Source organism: Dermacentor albipictus, chromosome 3, assembly GCF_038994185.2.
Source record: "Dermacentor albipictus isolate Rhodes 1998 colony chromosome 3, USDA_Dalb.pri_finalv2, whole genome shotgun sequence".
Classification (NCBI taxonomy): Eukaryota; Metazoa; Arthropoda; class Arachnida; order Ixodida; family Ixodidae; genus Dermacentor; species Dermacentor albipictus.
Genome location: NC_091823.1, coordinates 187,637,910 through 187,648,116, shown reverse-complemented (window position 1 = coordinate 187,648,116; position 10,207 = coordinate 187,637,910). Strand labels below are relative to the sequence as shown.

General features: G+C 51.5%; 1 long non-coding RNA gene across 1 annotated transcript; it reads right to left on the bottom strand.

Annotated features, from left to right (window-relative positions):
• Window positions 1-2,412: 2,412 nt before the first annotated feature.
• Window positions 2,413-9,702, bottom strand: LOC139057055 (uncharacterized). Its single transcript, XR_011512554.1, has 3 exons — window positions 9,497-9,702; window positions 2,986-3,097; window positions 2,413-2,774 (listed from the first exon to the last, which is right to left on the bottom strand). It is a non-coding gene; the product is annotated as an uncharacterized lncRNA (long non-coding RNA).
• Window positions 9,703-10,207: the final 505 nt, after the last annotated feature.

Genomic DNA, 10,207 nt, shown 5'->3' with positions numbered 1-10,207 from the left:
TTTTAGACGTTAGTACAAGGTTAGACACGTGTTCGCGTTTTGCAATGAAGCTTCGTATGTTAGTAAAGATTACGGAAATAGAAGTGCGTGGTATATCTGCTATTCGGGGGCGTCGATTTATTTTTTTGATTACGAAGTGGTTGCTATGCTTCTTTAATCGTCTGAGAAGCTTCGTCATATACGTAGCGCTTGGAACCTATGAATAGTGTTTTAAAACGTAGGGAAAACGGCACAGACTTTGTTTTTGCGAAGGCGACAAGGTGTTTACGAGCATTCCTAACAGCCGGCGAAAAATCTTCGGCAACGCTGAAGTCAGTGCATTTAAGATTACGGCCATTAGAAATGACAGCTTCCTTTGTTTTAAAGAATACAAATTTAACTATAATTGGGCGCTTGCGACCCAGGTGCAGCTAGCCAGGTCGCCACATCGAAGAAACATAACACGGCGACCATTATCAAATTAGACTCTGCATTCAATCACCGCATAAGGTTCAGACAATACACTGTACATTGGCCAAGATCCACATGACAACAGTGGGCATTCACGCACTACAAGTTGCATACAGCACATTCAGCGATCCGACTTCAGGCACAGTGCTTGCCTACGTCGCACATGGTGGTCTAGTAACGAGTGACAACCAGTAGCACAAGCAGATTGGACAGTGCCCCACCTGTTTGCAATGACGGTCACCGTAACTTGCACTGCAAATCAATCGGGTGACGCAGGCACCTGCTGCCATAGCCAACACAGCGACGTGAACTACCTGGCATCCTAGTGTTACCTCCTTTCCTACATGCACGTTTCTTTTTGTTCTTTCAGTGGCCACTAATGTGTCGCTCACACTTGGTGCCCCACCTGCTCTCAATATGGATGTGGTCTGTTTTGTGGGAATCGCCAATTCGCAGCCACTTTTACAGGCCTTTCCACCCATGTGGATATCAACTTCATACACTTCAAACCATGTAATCATGTATGATAGTCTCTGTTCACGCCAAATCATGTACAAAGAAGGCCACAAGCACACTTTACCCATGGCTGCAACAGGAAAGGACAAACAGGGAGCACCAATCACAGTACATGTAAACAAGGAGTTCGTGTCACTGTGTGGACTGCAGGAGCAGGTGCTTACCTCGAGAGGCTGTTGGCCAATACAACTAAACAGGCTGCCACATCCCAGAAATGTAACATGGCAACCATGACCAAGTGGGACAACATTGAAACAAGATTGTGTAATCAAATCACTTCAGCATACTCTAACATAACGCTCAATCTATACATTGGCACTATGCATTGGCTGCGATCTACATGACAACAGTGAGCATACACTCACATGGGCTGCTTGCGGCACATTCAACCGTCCGACTGTAGGCATAGCGCTTGCCTTCGTCGCACACTGCAGTCTGGTAACAAGCAACAACCAGCAGCACAAGCAGATTGGACTGTGTGTCCCACGTGTTAGTATCGACAGTCGGCGTTGAATATGAGCAACTTGCATTGCGAAACAATCGGGTGACGCAAGCATCTGCTGCCACAGCCAACAGCGACATGGAGTGCCCGGCATATTAGCGTTACCGCCTTTCCAACCTGCATGTTTCTTTTTGTTCTATTGCATGCCACTAATGTGTAACTCACACTTGGTCCGCCACATTCTCCATATATGGACATGGTCGGTTTTGTGGACATAACTATTTTGCAGGCCTTTCCACAAATGTGGATATCAACTTCATACACTTAGAACCATGTAATTATGTATGAGAGTCTCCGTTGACGCCAAATCATGGCTGAGGAAGGCCACAAGCAAAATTTGCACAAGGCAGCAGCAGGAAAGGACGGAACGGGGAGCACCAACCACGGTGCGTGTAAATTCGCAGTCTATGTCACTGTGCAGACTGTAGGAGCAGGTGCTTGCCTCGAGAGACTGTTTCCCAATGCAACTGACCAGGCTCCCACATATGAGAAACGTAACACGGTGACAAGTACCAAGTCGCACAGCGCCGAAACCATATTCTGCAATCAATCTCTTCAATGTAGCTTGCACAAAAACACAGGCTGTCGAGCAAGAATAGCAATCCTGAATGAGACTAGGAATTCAATATGGGAATGAGAAAGCTTGCATTCAAGAAAGAAGCCACTCTACCTTGCAAGCATTGAAAGCCAAAAACATTAACAAAAGTTAAATGCTACATAGCACACAGTGTAAAGGTTAATGCAAGACACACGCCAATGCCGCATCAGCTATTTCAGGAGAGGAATTGCACATGGCAACATACACTAGAAAGAACTGCTACACATATGTTATGCTATTAGACAGTGACTGGCATTAAGTATGAGCAAAGAATCGGTTGACCTTTAATGTTTGTATGAGGAATAGGAATGATCTCTAACAAAAGTGTGGAATCAAGAAGCGTGCATTCATTGAAACAAAATTATACTTGGCAAGAATTGGCAAGGCCAGGGAGCTCCCTAAGGAAGGGCAAGCTGACAGAACACTCTTAGCCAGCGTCGTCTGTGCTTGTTCAGAGGTTGCAGGTACATCTGAAGACAAATAATTTTTGTTGTTGAGGTACCTGGATGACTCGGCCAATATCCGTGCTGGTGGAATGATGGCGTAGGCTCTTTTCACTCTTGAAACAGTCGTCCGTAGACTTGATATCTCATCCAAATAATTCTGAAATGGCTTCTTTGTTCGTGGTCTTGTGAATTCAGCTCCAGCCCCTTCCTGTTGGTGTAGATGGGGGCTCCCGTGATGACCAAGATGTACTTGGCACAGACTCTGTTGGGGCAAAACAATGGCACATGAGATACAGCAAAGATTATCCAAACTCATGTAGTTTTTTCTTTTATGTTCGAACTAATTATGCTGAACTGTAAACATGAACAAATGTTCATATCGTCTGCTACAAACAAATGACATGTATCTCAAGACTAGCAAGCCAATACAGCATATATCAGGCATATTTATTTCTGAACCAGGTGTTGTTTACCTTGTAGTAGCAGCCAAAGTCCACACAATGACCTTGTTGTAGCAGGCAGCAGCTTCTGTTTAGTGCATGGAGTGTGTTGCTTTATACTGGTGCCATCCTCATTACTGCATGTCTGGAACAGAAATTTTGACTGCATCAGAAATTGAATAAGCACAATTTGGCAATATAAAATGCGAAACGGTGCGACATATACATTGCAACGGTTTGTGACTACAGAACACATGCAAATGTACACTGTTTGTTCTAGGGCGCTTAAGCAGCATGGTAAATAAATATGGTTACTCTCCGTAAAATGGAGGAAGAAGAAGAAGCCGACCAGTGCGTATGTGGAATGTTCGGCTCCCGCTTCTGTGCTCGTTTTCGGACTGATTTCTGTGATTCCTAGCAACGAAATGTGCACTATTCGACGCAGTTTCTTCTAAGGAACACGCCGATGTCCGATTTTTCTTCCCGTCAGTGAACTCTTTTCCATTTCCGAGGCTTTTTAGTTCGGACCACGCCGCGGCTCAGCTAGCCTTACCCGACTAGGCCTATCGTCGGGGGCGAGGAGCGAGCAGGCCCAGGCCTCGCTCGTACGTGTGCGCGGCAGTATGCCCGCTATGGAGACCGTCGTGCCGGGAGAGGACATCTCCCAAGAAGAAGCGAATCGCCCTGGCTGGACGACGGCCATGGGCAGAAAAAAGAAGGCCACACCGGGACCGACCGTTCCGGACCGAGGCAACGAGGGACGAGCAGAGACGAAGGGCGGCCGCCGCACGGCCGGCCCGCAGAACGCGGTCAAGCGCCTCGTCGCCGCATCGAGGCTCCCCCGGCTACCGAGGGACCACATTCGCATCATAGTGAGGCCGAGAGACGGCCTCGACGTAAAAAAAGTGAGTCAGATTCGCCTGGCGCAAGCGCTAGCAATGGCGGCCTCACTCCCGCCGAACGAGACCGAGGAAGACATCGTTTGTGCGAACGCAACCCAAAACATTCTCGTCGTGTCCACGCCAACCGAGAAGAACGCGAACGCATACGCCGGAGTTCAAAAGCTTCACCTAAGAGAAGGCGCATACAATGTGGCCGCATACATCGCGGCGCCGGACAACACGTGCAAGGGGGTCATCAGAGGAGTGGACCCCGAAATCAACGAGGCCCAGCTTCAGGCCATGATCGTGAACCAAAGAAATCCCATGGCCTTGGAAGCCAAGCGGATCAAAAACACCTCGACGGTGGTAGTGCTCTTCAACGGCATGAAAGTGCCGAACTACGTCATGTGTGGCGTAAGCCTAATACGCTGCACGCTCTACAAGCGGCAGAACGACGTGTGCTACGGGTGCGGTGACTTGGGTCACAGAGTCGACGTCTGTCCTAATCCTGACAAGAAGAGGTGCCGCGGCTGCAGAGCCAACGACCCGGCTGCAGACCACCAGTGCTCGCCCAAGTGCGCCCTCTGCGGGGGCCAACACCCGACGGCGGACAGCAAGTGCAAGCAACGATACCAAATCCCTTACGTCGTGCGGCGCAGGAGGCGCCGACGCAGAAATGCGAAGAAATCGCAGCTGCAAAGCCATCCGCAACAGCTAGAGAGTAGATCACGTGATTCCAGCGTGTCAAGTGCCCCCAGAGGAGGACGTTCGACAATGCCGACACTACAACAGCGCAGCCGATCGAGAGGCCGTTCTCGCTCCAGGGGGCGCTCCCGCTCCCAAGTGCGCATTCAAGAAGGGCCGACCTGGGCGGACCGGGCCAAGCCAAAACCGCCTTCACAATCAAAGGTAACGCAGGTAGCATTGCCAAAGCATAACAAGGAAGACTCTAGAATAGCTCAGCTAGCGGAAGAAAACGCGCGCCTCAAGGCGGAGATTCAGCAAATAAGGGCGGATTTCGAATCGTTTCGGAAACACGGTTCCACTCCTCAGCTAGTCGACCAACAGCAGCAGCAGGTGCCGCAAAGTACACCGACCCCGCAAGGGGAGCAGTCGGTTCGCTCGGTCAAACGCAGGGCCCCTCCCCTGACGGAGGAGGGAAACCCGGCGGAACCCGAGTCCAGTAGCGTCCTATTGGGAATTAAGCAGTCGATTAGCTCATTGCAGCTAATGGTCCAGCAACTAGCGGAGAGCATGGTAGCGCTCGCGGCGAGAGTGACGCGTATCGAAGCACACGTGGCGCCTGTGGGTGCTAAACAAATCCAAGGCATCAATCATGGCGACCAACTCAACTAGAGAGCTGTTAGTGTGGCAGTGGAATTGCGCTAGCTTCAAAAAGCGCAAGGCTCCGCTGCTACAGTTCGTTGTCTCACAGGCGGACAAACCGCACGTCATAATCTTACAAGAAACTTTGGGTAGCGAGGTGTCCCTGCCCGGCTACCGGGTCGCCTCGTCGAAATTCGAACAGGGTAAACGCGGAGTGGCGACCCTCGTCGCGAACAAATGCTCCTTCCAGGAACGAGATTTGAAATTAGGCAACGCGAAAGCGGAGGTAAGCGTGATCGAACTCATACCGAACAGTTGGCTGAAAAACAGCGTATTCGTAGTGAACGTGTACAGCCCGCCCTCTGACCACAGACAGTCGTTCACATCGATAATAACGAAGGCGGCCTCAATGGCCAGGGGGGCCCCTCTCATAGTGGCAGGAGATTTTAACGCGCCCCACGGAGCATGGGGTTACGCAAGGCCAGTGCCTAAGGGAGAGCGGCTATTGGTGGCAGTCACTACGTGCTCGCTAGAGCTGGTGACGGACCCCCGCTATCCGACTCGACTAGGCACGTCGGTGGCGCGGGACACGACGCCCGACCTGACCTTCGTCAAGAACGTGCGAGGGGCCGAGTGGCGCAACCTGCACGAGAACCTCGGCAGCGACCACTACATACTGGCGGTCACGATCCCCATCAGGGCGGCACCACCGAGAGAATTTAAGGTCACCGACTGGGACGCCTTCCGCAAAATAAGGAAGGAAGACACAAACGAATACGCGGATCTAGACAGTCTTTTTAGAAGGCTCAAAGAGGACGTTAACACCGCGACGAGGGTTGTCCAAACTGAACTGAACGTGGAAAGGATGGACGCGAGATTGGCACACCTATTAGAGGCAAAGAATTCCATCACGGCCAGGTGGAAAACGCAAAGACTGAATCGCAGACTACGAAAGAAAGTAGCGGCACTAAACCGGGAAATCGAAGCGCACTCGATCGAGCTTTCCAAGCAACAGTGGAACGAGGTGTGCGCGTCGGTAGACGGACAAATGAGAACCGGGCGCAAATGGAACCTCCTAAAGCAACTGTTAGACGACAAACAATCCAAAGGAAGTCAGAGATTGGCAATCGATAGGATTTTACAAAAGCAAAAGGAGCAGGGCAAAACGGAAAGCGAGTTCCTAAAGGAGCTGGCGGAGACGTATCTGCCACTGGGCCCGTCAGGCGACGGCGACTATCCCCAATACGCCGGGGCAGAGGCCGAAGAACTCGACGCGCCTTTCACGGAATCAGAAATTTGGGATGCCTTACAAGGCCTCAACGGACGCTCCGCTACAGGCCCGGACGGGGTCTCGAACAAACTGTTGAGGAACCTAGACGGAAGGTCGGTCGAGAAGCTCACCGAAGAAATCAACAGAGTGTGGGAAACGGGAGAAGTACCAGAGGTGTGGAAAGAGGCCTCGGTCATACTTATACCGAAACCCGGTAAACCACTTGCGGCGGAGAACATGCGGCCAATATCGCTCACCTCGTGCGTAGGCAAGACGGCCGAACATGCCATACATAACCGAGTATCCCGGTACATAGAGAGAGAGGGCCTCTTCCCACATAACATGGTGGGCTTCAGACCGGGCCTCTCCACCCAGGACGTAATGTTGCTACTCAAAAAGCATATAATTGACGGCATGACCAGAGACACCAGGGGCATACTGGCCCTGGACCTAACGAAAGCGTTCGACACGGTCAAACACAGATTTCTAATGGAAACGATCTCGATGATGGGGCTCGGCCGGAAATTCCACTCTTACATAGGCTCCTTCCTCCGAGACAGGAAAGCCACGATCAAAATTGGACAGGCCACGTCCGATTGGTACACGCTGGGCGCGAGGGGCACCCCACAAGGGGCGGTGCTCTCCCCACTATTATTCAATCTGGCAATGAAAGGGCTCTCTGACCGGCTGACGAGAGTGACCAACGTCAATCACGCCCTGTACGCAGACGACATTACGGTGTGGTGCCCGGGAGGGTCCGACGCAGAAGTCGAGCAGGCTCTTCAAGAGGCGCTGGACACAACGGAAGAGTACCTGAAGGAAACGGGACTCCGTCTGTCACCCAACAAATCGGAACTGTTGCTGTACAGGCCCTCAAAACAAGGCATGAGGAATTTGACGCCGATCGATCAAATACCGATCAAATTACATACGAATGCCGGCCAGCCGATTCCCAGAGTGGACACTATACGAATCCTGGGGCTGCTAATTGAGGCGAAAGGTGGTAACACACAAACTGTCATGAAACTAACGTCCAAAACGGAGAACATGCTCCGGCTGATCCTCAGGGTGACGAACCGCAGAGGAGGGCTCAGCGAGAGCAGTCTCATCAGACTTTACCACGCCTTCCTCATGAGTCACGTCAATTATGTAGCCTCGGCGCTAAAATGGACCAAGAGAGACGCGGCCAAAATAGAGACACTGATGCGCAAGAGCGTCAAAAGGGTGCTAGGTCTCCCGATCACTACAAGCACGGAGCAGCTCGATCGGTTAGGGGTCCACAATTCACTATCAGAAATCATCGAAGCGCAGACCAAGGCACAGGTCGTGCGGCTGTCGACCACCAGGGCCGGCAGGCGCATCCTAGAAGAAGCAGGGATAAATGCCGAGGCAGAGTGCGACGCACACAAGATTGCGCTCAGCGCGGCGGTAAGGGGCACTTTCAAGGTAGAACCGCTTCCGAGAAACGTCCACCCGCAATTCAACGAGGGGCGCCGAAAGGCGAGGGCCCGAGCACTGCTGAAATCGACCGCCCACTGCCCGGGCCTGGCGGCATTTGTAGACGCGGCCCAGTATGGGCGCAGCGACCGGTACGCGGCCGTCTCGGTACGCTGGGATGGCACAATAATTAACGCAGCATCGGTCAAGGGGGTAACGTCCGAAGTGGCCGAACAGGTGGCAATAGCCATGGCAATGAGAGACCCCGAACGTCCTCACGTCTACACAGATTCGCGATCGGCGGCAAGAGCATTCGCCTCGGGCTCGATATCCCGGGAAGCGGCGGCCGTCCTCGGCAGCGAGGGAGCCGCGGGTCAGCACCTCGTCAAATGGTTTCCAGCCCACATGGGGGCCGACGTGCACCCCGAATTTCCCAACGCCAACGAGCTGGCGCACGGACGCGCGCGAGGACTCACGCACCGCGGCGATCGTGGCGAGCGAGTTGGCGGGGAGGGAGGGGAGCACCGAGACCCGCTGCTCACCTTCAACGAAGTAACAACACACTATCAGCTGTCGAGGAGGACCTTCCCACTCCCCCACGCTAAACTCACGAGACCACAGTCATCGATATTCAGAATGCTTCAGACAGGGTCGTTCCCCTCGAGAGGCAGACTGAGCCGTTATTCACCAGAAGTAGAGCCGCAGTGTCCGGATTGTGGCGAATCTTACTGCTCGCTAGCGCACATGCTTTGGCAATGCTCCGCGTTAAGCGGCACCGTGTTCACTAAAGAAGAAGACTGGCTGGACGCCCTGCAAAGCGACGACCACCAGACCCAGCTCCGGGCCGTCCAGAGGGCTCACGAAAGGGCGGAGGCTCACGGGCTTCCCGTCCCAACGTGGGTGCGGCCCGCGACCCCTGCCGCCCACTAAACCAAGAGTGGGTGGGGAGGGGTTCCTCAGGACACATTAAAGTTATTTCCTCCTCCTCCGTAAAATCGATGTCTGCGTAACTACAATGCATGTCAACAGCTTAAGTATTATTAAGATCACAAATAAGAACATTTGTGCGCTCGTTTATACACTAGAAGAGATCACACTGCTGATTTCACAAGCAAATAGATGAAAGACGTGAAGCTATTAGAATTGATGCATTCTTTTTGTGCATGAACGTGATGCACCGCTTCACTACTGCAAAAATAGATGTCCTGAGGTAAGCCAAACTGAACAGCAAGAACATTCGGAACCAACAGGTACGAAATATGGGTGAATTATTATGTGTGCAACTGTTTAATACATTAAATTCAAGCTTCAGTTTATCAAAAGGTTATTCGGTTCTGTGAACGAAAGAAGTTGCCGGCGGACTCGAAAAAAAAATATATTAATAAGGCAACTCAGTCACTTATGGCTACGGCTAAAACGAGATGAAAAATGTGACGCGCGTTCCGATATCGTTTCTCTTTCGTGAATGTGTGCATAATGATGGTCTCGCAACTGAAAGTTTATTTCGGAAACAGCAACGGAGGGTCCTGACTGCCCTTATGTAATGCAGCATCTAGTTCGTTAACTTACCTCCGCCTGTAAGTTAACGAGACGAATAAATTACATAGCGATTGAACCATAAACGAGTCACCGGTATTGCTGTCCCCAGTCGCAGCAGGACCCGGCTCCCATTTCGATGCAGACGTGTTCCACATGGCTCACGACTGAAACCTAGCTTTCAGGCTTACACCCCAAGTTAAATAACGCGAGATATCGAAGCGCAATAAACTGGTGTTAGCACAAATTAACCAACCAATGTACGAACCAAGGAATCCGTACCTGCCGTGCACGCGAACATACCGGTAAAAATTTTAAATCCAGGCCAGAGGTCACATGGGAGGTCGATGATGCTGAACGCTATTTTGCGTTTAAAATGACAAAAAACAACAAAGTTGGTAATGAAAAGTACAATGTAAAATTAGGAATTATACTTTTGTAGTCTTTATCATGCGATAAAAACGCTTCGTTTACTGTTGAAGAAAGTTTGAAGGTTAAAATTGCGCTTACTACGGCGCCTCTAGCGGGAGATAATGCGCTCAACGGGGAACCTTTTTAATTGGCGTACTATGCCTGTTTCTTTAGCAGCGCCGCGCGGTCGATTTTTTCGCCCTCTGTGGCCATTTGTTGAACTTGAGAGTGTGCCACCCCTGACGTGGATATGAACTCAAGCTGGGGAGTTGGATGTGGGCGGAGCTTACGCGCCGCTCATGCCGTAGCATGCAGCGCCGCACGTCGGATCGGACACCGAATCGTACCGCGTGCGTCTGTATAGCTCGCTCATGGTTCGGCTGAAGTCCTCATA